General features: G+C 45.6%; 1 long non-coding RNA gene across 1 annotated transcript; it reads right to left on the bottom strand.

Moving 5' to 3' along the window:
- Positions 1-1,701: 1,701 nt before the first annotated feature.
- On the bottom strand, positions 1,702-14,609 carry LOC111550277. The gene is made up of 4 exons (XR_002733988.2): positions 14,552-14,609; positions 5,438-5,585; positions 4,568-4,731; positions 1,702-1,959 (listed from the first exon to the last, which is right to left on the bottom strand). It is a non-coding gene; the product is annotated as an uncharacterized LOC111550277 (long non-coding RNA).
- Positions 14,610-16,358: the final 1,749 nt, after the last annotated feature.

Consider the following 16,358-nt stretch of genomic DNA (forward strand, 5'->3'; position numbering starts at 1 on the left):
AATTTTTTTTTTTTTTTTTTTTTTTTTTGAGATGGAGTCTCGCTCTGTCGCCCAGGCTGGAGTGCAGTGGCCGGATCTCAGCTCACTGCAAGCTCCGCCTCCCGGGTTCGTGCCATTCTCCTGCCTCAGCCTCCCGAGTAGCTGGGACTACAGGCGCCCACCACCTCGCCCGGCTAGTTTTTTGTATTTTTTAGTAGAGACGGGGTTTCACTGGGTTAGCCAGTATGGTCTCAATCTCCTAACCTCGTGATCCACCCGCCTCGGCCTCCCAGAGTGCTGGGATTACAGGCTTGAGCCACCGCGCCCGGCCAGCGAGTCCTTTTTAAGTGAATTTTCTCTGCATATGATGTATACAGTCCCAAATTAAAGAACCTGGAGAAGTTTTATCGATCAGTTTACGGCTGCTTGAAAGTTGACTCTTTAAAAAGGTGTGGCCTTTGGTTTTCGTAATATTTGTTCTGTTTGTTTCTGCTCAGGTTACTAATAAAAATTAATAAATTGACTGTTCTTGAGTCTTTGGAAGCTGGTTGTGTTTCCAAAACAAATACACCTGCCTGTGATCATCATAAAAGTGATCTATCCAGGATTATCTGAGGTTATAAATGTTAAAAAGAAAAGACAAAATTTAAAGCATCAAAAGGCTCTATGGAAACAAACTGGTCAGTAATCTGTGTTGTTGAGATGCATTTAATGATCCATAATTAAAATGTCAAGTCATTTTATTTTCCTCCATTTAGAAATAAATTACTTGGGAAAAGAGAGAGTTGCGGATTAAAAACAATTACTGAAATTTGTATGACTTTGATTTTCTTGGTAATTCATGTAATAAAATTCTTTTAAATCTCAGGTTTGAATCTTTAGTAAATTGTACTTCCACAAGAATAATGGTTAATAAAAAAAAGTCATTCTATATGCTGTACAGTCTCTAATCGTCAGACAGTAAAAATTCATTACATATTCTAGGTCTAACACTAAACAAAAAATAATTCAATCTCATAGAACTTTGTGGCTTGGAAGTGACATCATAGTCTCAAAAATGAAATTCAATGTAAGAAATACTCCCTGAGGGCGTATCCAGGCCCAGCACTCGACTCTAAAGATGCAGAACTGGACAGGACACAGCCCTCCCCTCAAGCAGCTCCGCGTATGCCTGCGGGGTGCCACTATTGACACCAGCTGCCATCACCCTGGAGTTTGAAACTATTACTGTTCTTTCTTTCTGATGGTTTGGATTCTGCACGAACTAGACTATTGATTAGAAGCAACCTGATTTACAGAGCATGTTGCTTGGCTCAGTTGCACCTGGATTATTTATCTAAAAGAAAGGATGGTGGGTCTGGCCTTCAAGAGGCAATCCTGTGAGGCTGCAAGTCCCTCTTCTAACATCTTAAAGCCTGTGCAGATCCCATTCTCATGTCAAGACGGACTATCAATCCTTCCTGAGTCGAGGTCTAATGAATCAGTCAGCAAACACATGCCTCCCTCCCTCGGGGAAATGGATACAGGGGGCCGAGAAGTCAAGATGAAGGACGAGGAGTTACTGCAGGAGAAGCCTTGCTGAGAACAGGAATTAAAAGAGAGATTGGGGAAGTGTCTCTGTCAAAGTACTGAGTTCACCTACTATTTGGTAATAAGAACATTAGATTCTCTTCCAGAAACCACAAAATATGAACTTAAATAGATGACTATATTACGAACATATTTTGAACATAAGTATGTGAACATATTTATTAGTATAAATATATGAACATATATGAACATAAATTCAGTGAATGCTCCCTCAGGTGCAGGAGTGAAGTCTCCACTGTGTTGAAACAGCTGCTCCCTGACGCTCTCCGCGCTGCCTTCATGGCGTTGTCTATCCCAGCTCTCCTGGATTTCATGTATTTTGTTTTCAGACCGATCCTCAAAGAGGCATCTTGACTTTCTGGTTTGGACACTGTACTCACAGAACAGCGTCTGCAAAAGTTTTAGTTGCTCAGTGGTAGCATTTGATGACTGGAACCTAAGGAGAAAAAGCCCCACACAGTGATTCTTCGATTTTTTTAAAAATACAAGCAGCGGACATTGAAGAGCCTATGGCAGATGAATGAGGGGTTGAACATTAAATTCGCAGAAAACAATACATTTTCCTTCAGAAGAATCCTTTATGGGTTCCCATTGGGAGTTACCTTACAGCATTTAAAATATTATTCAGTTTACAAAAAAAATTTGGGGGATGTGTATATGCAGAACAAGGGGAACATAGTGTGGGAAAGAGTCTTCAATTCTGTGCTGATTTACTGCAAGTCCGGGTTGATGCGTTCCGAATGATGAAAACAACACATCAACCACTATTAGAACGTGCAAGATAAAGATTGCTGCTGATGGTGAAAACGGTTAAATAAAAACTGTGGTATTATATGTGGGGCTGGGGAAATAGAAGTCAAGTAATTATTATAATCAGAGGTCCTACATTCCTGAAAAAATTATGTTGGTGGGGTAAAATGTGTCCTAATAATGGTAATTATTACTTCAGAGTTGACTTACTCAATATCAGTCCCAGGAGAAGCCATTTGAATGATGTAGCCACTGATGGTCTGATGTTTATTGTTTCAGCTTCTTCCTCCTTTCTGTCTATTCTCTTCTCAATGCCTTACTTTAATTAGAAGTGGCAAGCAGGGGTAGTTCCTGGTTCCCAAAGCTCAGGGAATGCGTTTCATTTTCTTTGGAGATGAATTTGTCTTTGACAACAAGTGTGTCTCCCAAGCTTGCATCTTCATGAACATAGCCAAACTCAGCAGGGAGATCCCAAACAAATAACAGTCCGTGAGGGTCATGAGTCCTCCTCTTTAAAGAGAGAAGTTGGGTTAAAATTTAAAAATAAAACACCTGGGGCTTTTATAATATTCTTTGTTCCTACAGGAGCTGAGCCACCATTTCCATGATGGGCTGTTTCTTGAGGACGTTCATATGACCGTAGTAGCACAGGGACACATTTTCCCCGTTTTCAAACAGGAAGAAGCTGAAACAACAAACATCAGACTGCCAGACAGCACAAATCACAAATCCTCTCCTTTATTTTTTGAGGGAATCAGTAATAACAAGGAACCTAAATGCCCATCCATCAAGATAGTCACTTTTATCCAATTCTCACTCCAAGCTCAAATATGAAAACGTTAGAACAAAGACAGGGGGCCGGATTTGAGGGCCGGAGAATGACCAGGCACATTTCCAAATGCACAGCCGGGCAAGCTCAGAGTGCCATTAACACACCCCGCAGCATCTTCCCGAAACTTGTTCAAGAATTCCCTTCAATGCGTTAAACACACAGTGGTGTGGAGGAGAGAGGGCAGTTCTAGATCCAGAGGGAAAGTACGACAGAAACCGAGGTTGAGCCCTGGGCCTCGGGGTGGAAGATCAGGATAGAGTTGGCTTCTCTCCAGAGGCTCCGACACCTGCCGGGAAGAAAGGTGATGCCATGGCAATTAGCCGCTGTAGGAACCAAGCCAGGGCTCCAGCAGCGCAGGCTTCTGAGACCAACTAGAACAAATGCTGTGGGTTAGAAAATGCAGCTTCCCCAAGAACTCAGAGGACAACTGCAGAGTTTGTTTATTCATCTTCATGGTGGATCTGGAAGTTCACTAGAGGCAGATGTTTTTTCTTTCGTCGTTTGCTTATTGAAAAATCAAGGCTCACAGACAATGAATACAACCCCAAACTCTACAGCAAATCGTCTCAAATGAAAACTCAACCCCCTGATTTGTGTCTCCCTTTCTAGAGTTCATCCGTGACTGAATCTCCCACTCAGAAAATGAAGATGAAACCAGAGGTAGAGTTGCAGGAGTCAGCAGATTAAAAGTAGAGGACACTTGGTTAAATTTGAATTTCAGAAAAACGACAAATACACTTCCAATATAAACATGTTCTATGCAATATTTGGTATGTGCTTATATTAAAACAATATCTCATTGCCTGGAATTCACATATGACTGAGTGTCCTCTATCTTACCTGGCAACCCTAACCAGAGGAAGAAACTAGTCCTCTACATCCAACAAAGAGGAAGGAAGCTCTCCTGTCCCCCTAGATGTCAATCACCCTTCACCCAACCTCTGCCTTCCAGCACCTCCTCCTGAGCTCCAGCTTTTCTCCTTGCCAGTCACTTAAAGGGGTCCATGCAGAACTGATCGATGAAGAGGAGATTAACTTGACCTAGCCCAGCCCGGCCAACGTCCACTCACCAAATATTCTGCACTTGTTGGCACAAGAGAGCTTTTCTCTTCTGATCAAGAACCTCTTATTTGTTATATTTAAGCATTTCAACTAAAATATCATTTATTAATTTTGAAATTTTAAGCAAAAAAAGAAAATGCAATGCTTGCCGTGCAGTGCATCATAAGTGTTTGTGAAATGAGGGAATGGATGAATGAGTGTGATTGGAAGTGAGGAAGAGCAGAGTTCCTACTGGGGCAGAAAGTGATTTTCCACATTTACATTACAAACCCTTTTAGAAATACTGACTGCCTCCTGGGTATTTATATATAAATATTTACATGTAGCTCCAGCAGAAGAAGGAAAACCAGGTACCTGTAGGCTGTCCTTTCCTTTTGACTTGACTGCCCATTTTCTCTGCTTGCTCCTGTATGCTGGAAAGGTGGGAGGGCCACCAGGATTAGGTTAGATTTGAGGTTAGATGGGCTGAGTGTGGCATAGTCAGAAATGAAAGAACCTGGCACATCTTTGGGACAGAGCTGGAGAAACATTTGCTGAATAAATGCAATGCACAGGAAGGAAAGGCCCAAAAAAGGCTCCAAGTGTCACCAGAAAAGTCAGTGTATTTTGATTACTTTACTGATAAGGGTCTCAATTTTGTTACCCAAGTCCAGTTCTAAAGCTAAGCCTATTTGCTTCCGAGGGTGGCTGTAACAAAGGACAGCGGGGAGGCTTAAACCAGGAGAGATTTCTTCTTTTCTGTCTGGAGGCCAGAAGCTGGAACCCAGGTTTTAGCAGAGCCGTGCTCCCTCTGAGAGGCAGAGAATCCTTTCTGCCCCTCCCAGCTTCTGGTGGCGGCCACCACTCCTTGGTGGTTCTGAGCTTGCAGCCGATTGCGCCAGTCCCTGACCCTTTCATTGTACCATGTCCCCCTGTGGGATCATGCCAGACCCTGACTCTGTCATTATACAGTGTCCCCCTGTGGGTGGCCTGTCCGTATGCGGCGTTTTCCTCTTCAGATAAAAACACCAGTCATAGGGAATTAAGGCCCTCCCTAGTGACCTCATCTGAATCTAACTACATCTGCAAAGAACCTATTCCTAAGTGAGATCACATGCACAGATACCAGGGTTTAGGACGTCAACATGTCTTTTGGGGAACACAGTTCAACCCATGGCATTAAGTATCACAACATGTCCCATGTACCAGCCATTCTACAAAGCAGAAAGACTGGCAGGTAAATACCATTGTCCAACTCAAGTGCATGGAGACAATGACAGCCAGGGACCGATTCCTCATTAGGATATGTACTGAGCATGGGCTATAAGGCAGACTGTCCACTCCTCACATGATTCTGTCTCATTAGCAATGGCAGTGCATAAACAGGTGCTCACTGTTTGCTGAATAACAATGTACATAAATAAACAAGGTACCAAGCTAACAAGTGAGTAACCAGTGAACATGGAATAGTTGTGAGCAAATATGGACTTATTCGCAATGGGCCATACTCTGTCAGTCTAAACCTTCACCAGTTATATAACTCACCACTGCTTTTTGTGCCACAAAGAAAAGAAATGTTGCCAACTAAACTGTTGCACCGTGAATTCTTATCACTGAGAATTGTATATGTATTAATAGAGTTCTTGGCTGGGTGCCATGGTTCATGTCTACAATCCCTTTGGGAGGTTGAGGCAGGAGGATGGCTTGAACCTAGGAGTTTGAGATCAGCCTGGGCAACATGGTGAAATCCCATGTCTACAGAAAACAAAAAAAAATAAAATAAAATAAAATAATTAGATAGGCATGGTGGTGCATGCCTGTAGTCCCAACTACTTGGGAGGCTGAGTCGAGAGGATCACTGGAGCCCAGGAGGTTGAGGCTGGAGTGAGCCAGGATTTTGCCACTGCACTCCAGTCTGGACAGCAGAGCAAGACTCTGTCTCAAAAATAAATAAATAAATAAATAAATAAATAAATAAATAAATAAATAAATTCTTTTACTTAGTCATGGATATGTATCTTATATCCCTTGTGCATAGATATTGAAAGGAAAATACAAGCAGAGCTAAGATGTTTTTAAAACTGTTTTGGATGCAGCATCCACTGCTCCCAAGTCATGTCCTGGCTCACTCAGCCTCACTCACGCCTTCTCACATGGTATCAGCCTGTGAGCCACCAAAAGCCAGTGGGCTCCACCGTTGCCCCTGGACTTTTTCAAGCTGCCAATACCCACTCTGTATATTTGGATGCTGGTCCTTTGTAAGCTTAACAGAAGGTGCAAGAAAGCATTCCAGAAAGCAATCAAGATCATCTCCTCCTCAAATAGTCTGAGTTACTGGGTAGTTGAAATCCAAAGATTGGGATGTCCAGCTGTGGCACTAGGTGACAAGTCTAGATGACAAGTCTAGATGACAAGTCACTGGGCTGTGCATTGAACTTGTTCTGAATTTCACTGTTACAAACATTCTCACACATGGGGACAAAACTTGATCACAACTGCAGATTGACCACAATTGCAATCTATTACCAGACACATCTTTATATTAGAGATGTTAAAATGTGAAGAAGAAGGGGAAAAAAGTACAACTAGTGTTTGGTGAATAACCTGGAATGATCAGTGGTGATCATTTGTCAACTATTTGCTAGCGGTTGTCTTCTGTGAAAGTACCAACAAAGGCCAGACCCCTGTTAGGAAACGCAGACATCGTCCAGCCTTTGTGAAGGGCAACTACACAGTTGTCTTTAGGGGGAGGCAGTGACGCTTAAAGCAATTTCTGAATGAAATAAGAAATGATAACCATTTAAACCACAGAGCAGAAGCAAACCATGCTGCATGAATGTTTCAGAGTATTTTTAAAGTCATTAATCAATGTGCTTTTTGGGCATGGAATGGTAATGAGAATGAGATTAGGACTCTGGCTCCCGTCGTATGCTGTGTGGCCTCTTGCAAGCTCCTTCACCTTTCTGGCTGCAGTTTTCTTTTGTGTAACATAAGACTCTCAGGTTTGTTCCGGATGCAACATTCTACTTTTGATTTTTCAGAAAAAGACCTCACAGCCATTTGCAGTCTGGCCCCTTGCTCAGTAGGTCACTTGAAACTCTTAAAAGTGTGCCCCAAACACTTTCTACACAGGAGGATCTTTCTAAATCAATAGCGGCGTCCAGGCGCTCTTCTGTGTGGCCTGCTTTGCAATGCAGGGGCACACTTGGAGATACTATCAGGGTATTTCAAAGAACCTTAGAGTGCCTCAAGTTCCACCTTCTTTACAGAACTAGAACTTACTTCAATACCCAATCCTTTGTTAAATACCCCTCTGAGAACGTGTTTATGTCTCAGCAAGGCAGCCAGTTCAATCACTCACTCAAATGGCTGGAAAATTCTTTCCTACCCAGTTGTCACAAACAATTGGAATAGAACAGAACCTCCAGACATGGATCCAGCAAGGGAGGACAGTGCCCAGCACACACAGCACAAGACTCACACCGAGCACCTCAAGACCAATGGAACACACATCACCTAGTGGAAAATACACAAAGAACACGAACAGATCATTCAGTAAAAAGAAAATGTCATTGGCTCTCAGCCGTACAGAGGCATACTCAAGCTGATACAAAATAAGAAAAACACAAAGTTAAACTCAGTAAAGGAGTGTTTTCAACTCTCAAGTAGGCAAAGATCAAAAAGCTTAACAACAGCTTAGTCAGCTTAGCTGCTGACCAGGCCTAGAGGAAACAGGCATCCCTATACATTGTCGGTGGGAATATAAATTGATAGAGTTTACAGGAAGGGAAATTTGACAATATCTACCAAAACGCAAAAGCACGTAACTTGTACCCACCAATTCTACTTCTCAAATTATAAATCACAGAAGCAATTCTCAAGCTTTTTGGTTTTGGGATCACTTTACACTCCAAATCTGAGGCCCCAAAGACTTTTGTTTACATGGGTTACATAGACTGACATTTACAATATTAAAAATGATAAGCGAGGAACTTAAAAGAGATGTATTATATCATAAAATAATAAAAAGCCCACCGCATAACAATATAAAACACATTTTAATTAAAAATGGTTCTATTTTCCAAAAATATTAGTGAAAAGAGAGTATTGTTTCACATTTTTACAAAGTGGCCTGGGAGAAGACAACCAGATTCTCAGCTCCACTTCTGCACTGGGCCCGAGTGAGGTGTGGTTTTGGCTGATGTCCCTGGAGGAGATCTGTCTGACACGGGAATGAAGCTGCAAAAGAAAGCCACTTGCAGGAGAGGCGCGGGACTCGTTTTGGGAAGCTGGGTCTGACAGACAGCCACACGCGTGTGAAACCATGGGATCATTCCCTGAGGTGCTGCTTGTTAAGAGCAGAAGACTGGCAACAATCCAAGAGTCGCTCAAAAGGGGGATGATTAAATAAACTACCGCACATTTATAAGAATGGAATTCCAAGCAACTATTACAATGAATGATGTAGTGTATTAAGTACCATTATGTGGAAATGGAAGATTTATCGATAAGCATAAAGTAAAAAATAATCTGCTGAGCCTATCTATATAAATATATAGTATATATAAAATACCTCTGGAAGGAAACGCAGGAAAGCATTACTGATAGTTGCTTTCCCAGAAGGAATGGGGGACTGTACATTAGGGTATCGGCAGACTCACTTTTCATTTTACATCTTTTGCGGCTTTTGAACTTTCTATCATGTGTATATGTTATCAAGTCAAAGTTAATTCATTAATCAATCACTGTAAACACATATTTATAACCTATTCTGAAGACAAAATGAATTAATGCATGAGAAAATACCTGGCCCGTTGTAGATATTCAATAAATATTAGCTGTTCTAGTTGATAATTTTATTACTATTATTAAATCATAGAATAATTCTAGTTTGGGTTATGTTTAGTCTCCAGTCTTCCACTGCTTGGGTCACCCTTATAAGTGCTACAACCCCTGACCGTTTCTCCTGAAAGTAGTTCCAGGTCTGGTCTGAACAGCACAACACAGTAGAACAGCCTCAGCAAACCTGTTTAGGTTTTATTTTTGGGTGTTAAATATTTCATGTAACCATATTTTGCTAATCTAGTCATTATTGAAAGAGTACCTTTCCCTTTCCCCATGGGCTCAATTGATTTCCCTTAGAGAAATCCTTGGAACACCTGGAGTCTTCACGCTTCCCCATGTGCTTGGATCGGGAGCACTGAGTGAAGCTCCAGCACTCTCCGTGCTCCCTCATTCTGTGTGTGCTCATTTTCCTCTAAGGATATATTCCCGCCTCGGGTTTTAAAATACCTCCCACATAAACTTCCTAGATTTCTTCTTACAAACCAAGTCATCGATAAATGCTATTTGCTTGTTGTTTAATAATTCACTATTCTATTTCACTTTGTCTTAGACTCACGAGATTTTAGACAACACCCATATTCCCTTCTCCACTTTACTCAGTAATCACAATCTAAACCTAAGATTCAATCTATTTAGGAAAAATACCACACAAAGAAATTCAAAATTATTTTGTTTCACATTTTAAACAGCTAAAGTAGAAACAAGCATTTGACAAGCACCACTATAAACTGCAATGTGGTGGATCCCACACCCCTCTGAAATTCCCGAAACTCTGTCATTCCCACAGCACACCAAGACACTGCTACACATTTCTCAGCCTTCACCGAGTCTGTGTGACCATGACGTCCCCTTCTCTCCAACATCTTGGAATAAGGTTAAATATATAAGGTCTTAGAATCCAAAGTCAGCCTATCACTGACTTGCTAGAGCTACCTGCTCTACCGTGTCCTGGGTCCTGTATGGAGCTTGCTGAGATTTCTGGTCTGTTCTCCCAGGAGCCTTTGTTCCTTCATTCTTCATTCATTCCTACTCTATTGAATGTCTGCCATCTAAGTCCAGCAGGTACAGGGATGATGAGGAAGACAGGGCCCAATGACAAACTCCGAAACTATTCCAACTTATATTTCCCTTTGAATGTCCCCTCTCTCAGAGGCAGTTGAGCAGAGCACCGCCTACGGCCTCTTTCAACTTTCCCGTCCATTGTGATAACCATAAAATCACACGCCTTTCTTTCATGTTATTTTAAATTTAAAAATAAATGCTGTTATCAAATCACATAAAAGTAAAAATCTTTCTAGAATCAAAGTTATCTTGATTTGAAAGATGTCTATGATTGACTTCAAAGATACAATCAGTGTGAACATTGATTCTACTTGCTTGCCACAGGTTTCCTATTATTCAACCACAATCAGTTTCCAATGAGATTCTGTTCATGGGAAAATCTGACTCTCTCACTCCTTCCCCACTCCACGGAATGGGGAAATCCAGCCGGGCCCAAGCTCATCAGCGCAACAGGAAGCCGGGGGCTTGCGCAGGACGTCTGGGGTGAGGCAAGCTAGGAAAGGATGTGGACCCCTCAGGAACACGTGAATACAAAGTGGAGACACTTCTCTCCAAATCCTAGATAGGAAATGGGAGGTGACAGTGATCAGAATTCCCAGTAACAATTAATTACCAGACACAAGAGAGACCTTTTGGAACTCCATGGAAGCAGTGTGGGTAGCATTGGAAATGTCTAATTGGTAAATGTCAGACAATAAATTTACAGAACACTGCCTATGGGATTTTGAAATTGTAAACCCTGAAAATTGGACATGAGGTCACCTGTTGATTTCATTAAAATAATATAATTCTCCTTTTTTTTTTTTTTTTTTTGTGTGTTTGTGACGGAGTCTTACTCTACCACCCAGGCTGGAGTGCAGCAGCAGGATCTCGGCTCACTGCAAGCTCCGCCTCCCGGGTTCACGCCATTCTCCTGCCTCAGCCTCCCGAGCAGCTGGGACTACAGGCGCCCGCTACCGTGCCCGGCTAGTTTTTGTATTTTTAGTAGAGACGGGATTTCACCGTGGTCTCGATCTCCTGACCTGGTGATCCGTCTGCCTCGGCCTCCCAAAGTGCTGGGATTATAGGCGTGAGCCACCACGCCCAGCCAATTCTCCTTATTTTTTTTGAGACGGAGTCTTGCTCTGTCGCCCAGGCTGGAGTGCGGTGGCCGGATCTCTGCTCACTGCAAGCTCCGCCTCCCGGGTTTACGCCATTCTCCTGCCTCAGCCTCCCGAGTAGCTGGGACTCCAGGCGCCCGCCACCTCGCCCGGCTAGTTTTTTGTATTTTTTAGTAGAGACGGGCTTTCACCATGATCCGCCCGCCTCAGCCTCCCAAAGTGCTGGGATTACAGGCTTGAGCAATTCTCCTTTTTATCATATCAAAACTAGATTTATTTTTAACTTTTGAAAATGTATGTATTACATAAAATAAGATACCATACAGTCAAAGTTGAGGGGAAACCGAAAGGAATGCTTTGGGGGCATCAGAAACGCCTTCCTAAACTTCAGCGCCAACAGCACTCATCTCTTCTCAGCTTGCGAGCTGCGCTGTCTTGGGCCCTTGCAGGTAGGTTGTGCGCAGCCTCCTCCCTGTGCAGAGGTGGCAGGTGGGGAGAAGGCTCCACAGGGCCGTGCGGGGGCTGCAGCACAGGCTCTCCTCTGGGTCTGCAACAGCTGCGCAGCCAAGGGCAGGCATTCAGGCGAAGTCCTCAAAGAAATCATCAGATCTCACACTATTGACGCAGTAGGTAAAGAAATTGCTTTTCCCCTGGAGCACAAAGACACCACGAAGCCGTCAATTCCATGGGGAATGACCAGATATTCTCTCCATCTTTGGTGTTTGCTGGTAGGTGCGCAGTTAATCGTGGACAGAATCTTCATGTCCCATGAATTTGCCAGACACGGCCAGTGTCAGCCGCAGTATCCTGAGTCAGAGCAGGGTGTGCAGAGGACTGAGGCGAGGCTCACGGGGCAGATGGTGTGAAGCAGAGATGGGAGGCGGAGCGGTGTCATCCTTTCTCCTGGAAGGTGGCCAGTTGTCCTAAAACCCCAGGGTAAAGCCACGGAGCTCCCTGTGCTGTGGATGCCCTGCTACTAAATCGGCAGCGTGGCCTCATGTCACCCTCCTTATTTTCATCTGGGTACTGTTTATAGCAGTGTCCCACTTTTCTGAGCAAGACACCACCTGGCTGGTTGGGCACAGACATCCCTAGACTCAGAGTTTTCCTGGGCTTTCAAGATTGAAAAATAGAGTCTTAACATTCCTAAGCAAGGTGCCCAGCCAGGGCTGCTGTGGGTGAAGGTGTCAGGACCTCCTATCATGGTCCATCTCAGCCTCCAGGGCTGCTGTGGGCGAAGGTGGCAGGGCCTCCCACCGCAGTGCCATCTGCAGCCTCTGACTTAGGGGGCTAAGCTGCTTCCCACAGAGAGGCGTGAGCCCTGCAGTCTCTGGGTGCTGCATCACCCAGGGCGGGGACACTACGAGGCTCAGCATCCTCCCAGGGGACAACAGGAACAACGCCTTTCCCTCTACAGGGACACAGCAAACCTCAGCTGGCTCATAGCAGTGGCCTGGACCCAGTGATTACCAGAACCAAACAGAAGCCTGAGCAGATTTCAGGCCACTGTGGCTGCCCTTGCGGGTGCAGGAGCCCGGAGCTGCAGGGTGTGGGCTTAGTTGGCCCTGGTCCTCGTCCTGAGCAGCCAGACCTGCTGTGGGTGTACATCAGAGCCAGGCGGGCCTGAGGGCCCTTGGGAGAGAGGCTATGGGAAGACCGTGGGCTGGGGGATTATGAAAGCCTGAGGCCTCTCCTTCAGCTGCGCCTGCCCTGTGCCTGCCAAGTGCAGGGTGAGCGAAATTCTCAGCCTCTAAAGCCAGTTGCTGGCCCTCGGGGAGGGAGTGCTCACCCCCCCCGTGCGGTGCCGTTTCCCTCCTCCTGTCTCTGGGTGGGCAGTACCCTCCTATCTGGAGCTCTCCAGCTCAAATGCTTGGCTTCTGTTCACACTGCAGTGGCTTCCTCAGAGCCATCACCAGCAAGGGTGAACTGTGCATTGCACTGACTCCGGGGCACCCTCCTCCTGCATGGCGGTCCCTGCACCTGTGTGGGCCTGGAGCGTTCGCCTCGTTCTGTGTGATTCCTGACACTGCAAGGCTGTGTATTCTGCCTACAGACAAATTTCTTGTCCCTAGTCTCCATCCCATGACCTCCGACAGACCAGAGGCAGCCTTGGGCCAGCTGAGAGTTTGACTCACCGTTTTTCATCGTGGGGTCAAGCAGCCCCATCCTCCAGACTTGAACATCTTGGCTGAAGTTGTTATTGAGGTCAGCGTGTTCGGTTTACCAAGGCACAAGGAAAGTGCGGGGCAAGGAGCCATGTCTCTGGGATGGCAAGGTCAAGGAGCATGAGGGCTTCATGCAGAGCTGGAAGCAGGAACAGGAAAGCCATCCGAGATCCACATCCCCCACCACTCCAGCCCCTCACCCGGCCACAGCACCCCTGTTTCTGTTACCCACTGTGGGGCCTTCCTCCCCGGCTCTGCCCACAGTACTCTGGGATTCCTACAACCTGGAAGTGCTGGAGGACGTTAGGAGCCCACTCAGCCACTGCACCCCAGCCACGACCTCTCCATCCCCATCAAATTCCCCAGAACACACTCGGAGCCCACTTGCTCACTGCACCCCAGCCACAGCCTCTCCATCCCAATTCAAATTCCCTAGAACAGTAGTCCCCAATCTTTTTGGCACCAGGGACCAGTTTCACGGAAGAAAATTTTTCCATGAACAGTGGGGGTCGGAAGGTGGTTTCAGTTTGATTCAAGCGCATTACATTTATTGTGTACTTTATTTCTATTATGACACTGAAATATATAATTAAATAATTATACAACTCACCATAATGTCAAATCAGTGGGAGCCCTGAGCTTGTTTTCTGGCAACTAGAGGGTCCCATCTGGGGGTGATAGGGACAGTGACAGATCATTAGATTCTCATAAGAAGTGTGCAACCTAGATCCCTCACATGCACAGTTCACAGTAGGGTTTGTACTCCTATGAGAATCTAATGCTGCCGCCGATCTGACAGGAGGCTGAGCTCAGGCGGTGATGCCAGTGATGGGGAGTGGCTGGAAATGTAGATGAGTCTTCATTGGTTCACTGGCTGCTCACCTCCTGCTGTGCAGCCTGGTCCCTAACAGGCTGCAGACCAGTACCTGAGACTGGGTAATTTATAGAGAAAAGAGGTTTAATGGCCCACAGCTCCACAGGCTGTTCAGGAAGCACAGTGCTGGTATCCTCTCAGCTTCTGGGGAAGCCTGGGGGAGCTTTTGTTCATGGTGGAAGGTGAAGCAGGAGCAGGGTTCCCACGATAAGAGCAGGAGCAAGAGTGGGTGTACTGGTCCATTTTCACGCAGCTGATAAAGAGGTACCCAAGACTGCACAATTTACACAAGAAAGAGGTTTAATGAACTTACAGTTCCACATGGCTGGGAGGCCTCACAATCATGGCAGAAAGTGAAAGGCATGTCTTACCTGGTGGCAGACCAGAGAGCTTATGCGGCAAACTCCCCTTTATAAACCCATCAGGTCTCATGAGACTTATTCACTATCATGAGAATAGCACAGAAAAGACCTGCCCCATGATTCAATTACCTCCCACTGGGTCTCTCTCACAACTGGTGGGAACTCAAGATGAGATGTGGGTGAGGACACAGCCAAACCATATCAGTGGGGGAGGTGCCATACACTTTAAACTATCAGGTTTCCTGAAAACTCATTAACTAGTGGGAGGGCAGCACCAAACTATAAGGAATTTGCCCCCATGACCCAAACACCTCCCACCAGGCCTCACCTCCAGTGTTGGAGAGATGACAGTTCAGCATGAGATGTGGCAGGGACAGATACCCAAAGCAGAATCGGACTGAACCAGACTGTTAGTGAGTCCCTCACACAATCACTCAGAATGAAGTGGCTCCTGGTGCATTGAAAATAAGTCCAAATTCCTTGCAAATCCAAGGGGGAGGTGTGGCAGGTGGCTTCGTGGCAGGTAGGGACGCTGGGCCTGCAAGGAATTTGGATTTACTGTCAGTAATATGGTCTTATTTCTCTTGTTTCACCCACTGGCTCTTTGTCATGCGGACTGCCTTCCTTTCTTTGCTACTTTTGTATTCTTTCTCCCCTTTTCCCCATTACTGGAAATTTCCACAGCGGAAGAGTACCCAGCAGCGACTGAGGGGAAGAACTAGCTGCCAGAGCTCTCCTTAGAAACTGGGTCTGGTTTGGGAAAGAGGGTGATGGTGGGGAAGGTGATGGGTGGGGTGGAGGGGAGGGAGGATGATGAGGGAGACGCTGAATGGGTGAGTTAAGGACCTGCCCCAGGTGGCAGCTGGGCCATGGTAGAGCTAGACTCAGGCATGAGTATCCCACTCTCGTTGTGTCCCGTTATGCACCCAACACTGCTTAGGAGAATTGCTGTCCTTTTATTTTCACTAAGTTGAGGGTTGATCAACAGCTATTTTTGGTTCTGCTAGGAAAGGAAGCTGTGAATGAAAGCAGGAAGGTAATAGTTCCTGGGATCTGGACACAGCCACTTCTGTCTCCTGCGACCTGGGCACGAGTGGACTTGTGGGACCTCCTGGTGTCCAGCCCTACACCATACACAGCTGTGGGTGTTTCCACCCCTTTTGGAATGGGCCAGTCCTGACAGTGTCAGTCTTTCAAGAATGGTCCCAGGCTTCAGGCAAGTCAGGTCTCTGCCTTCACCAGTGACCCTGACTCTGGCCGTTGCTCTGTCTCTGCACGGGGACTTCCACCTGCTGAGAAGCACAGCTGAATCAATGTGTCTTTTCTCATCAATGACATTTAGAAGTGCGGGAAGGGCATTTAATGGGCTCTGATACATTTATTTCCTGCATTGCTGACTCTGTGTATGAGACCAGTAAAATGGGAGGGCTTTGCAGTGTTTATTCTGGGAGGTTATTGTGGTTGTCTGACAAAAGCGTTAAAGGAGAGAGGTGGCTTTAGTGTATTCCCTCCCCATCCCATGAGGGCTTGATCCCTGAGCAGCCCCGTGCCAGGGCTGTCGTCTGCAGGTGACTTAAGGCATCAGCAATGCAGGCCCCATCAGCAGGAGCCACCTCACTGCGTTCCTGGCGCCCTGAGATGCCTCCAGCCACTCCTCTATTGCAGAAGGCTTTCTCCTGGGAATTTTCTTCTTGAAATGCAGATATTTCAGTGGTTCGATGGTGACGCCGAGCCGGTTCATGACAGTTTTCCCTTCAC

Source organism: Piliocolobus tephrosceles, chromosome 5 (assembly GCF_002776525.5).
Source record: "Piliocolobus tephrosceles isolate RC106 chromosome 5, ASM277652v3, whole genome shotgun sequence".
Classification (NCBI taxonomy): Eukaryota; Metazoa; Chordata; class Mammalia; order Primates; family Cercopithecidae; genus Piliocolobus; species Piliocolobus tephrosceles.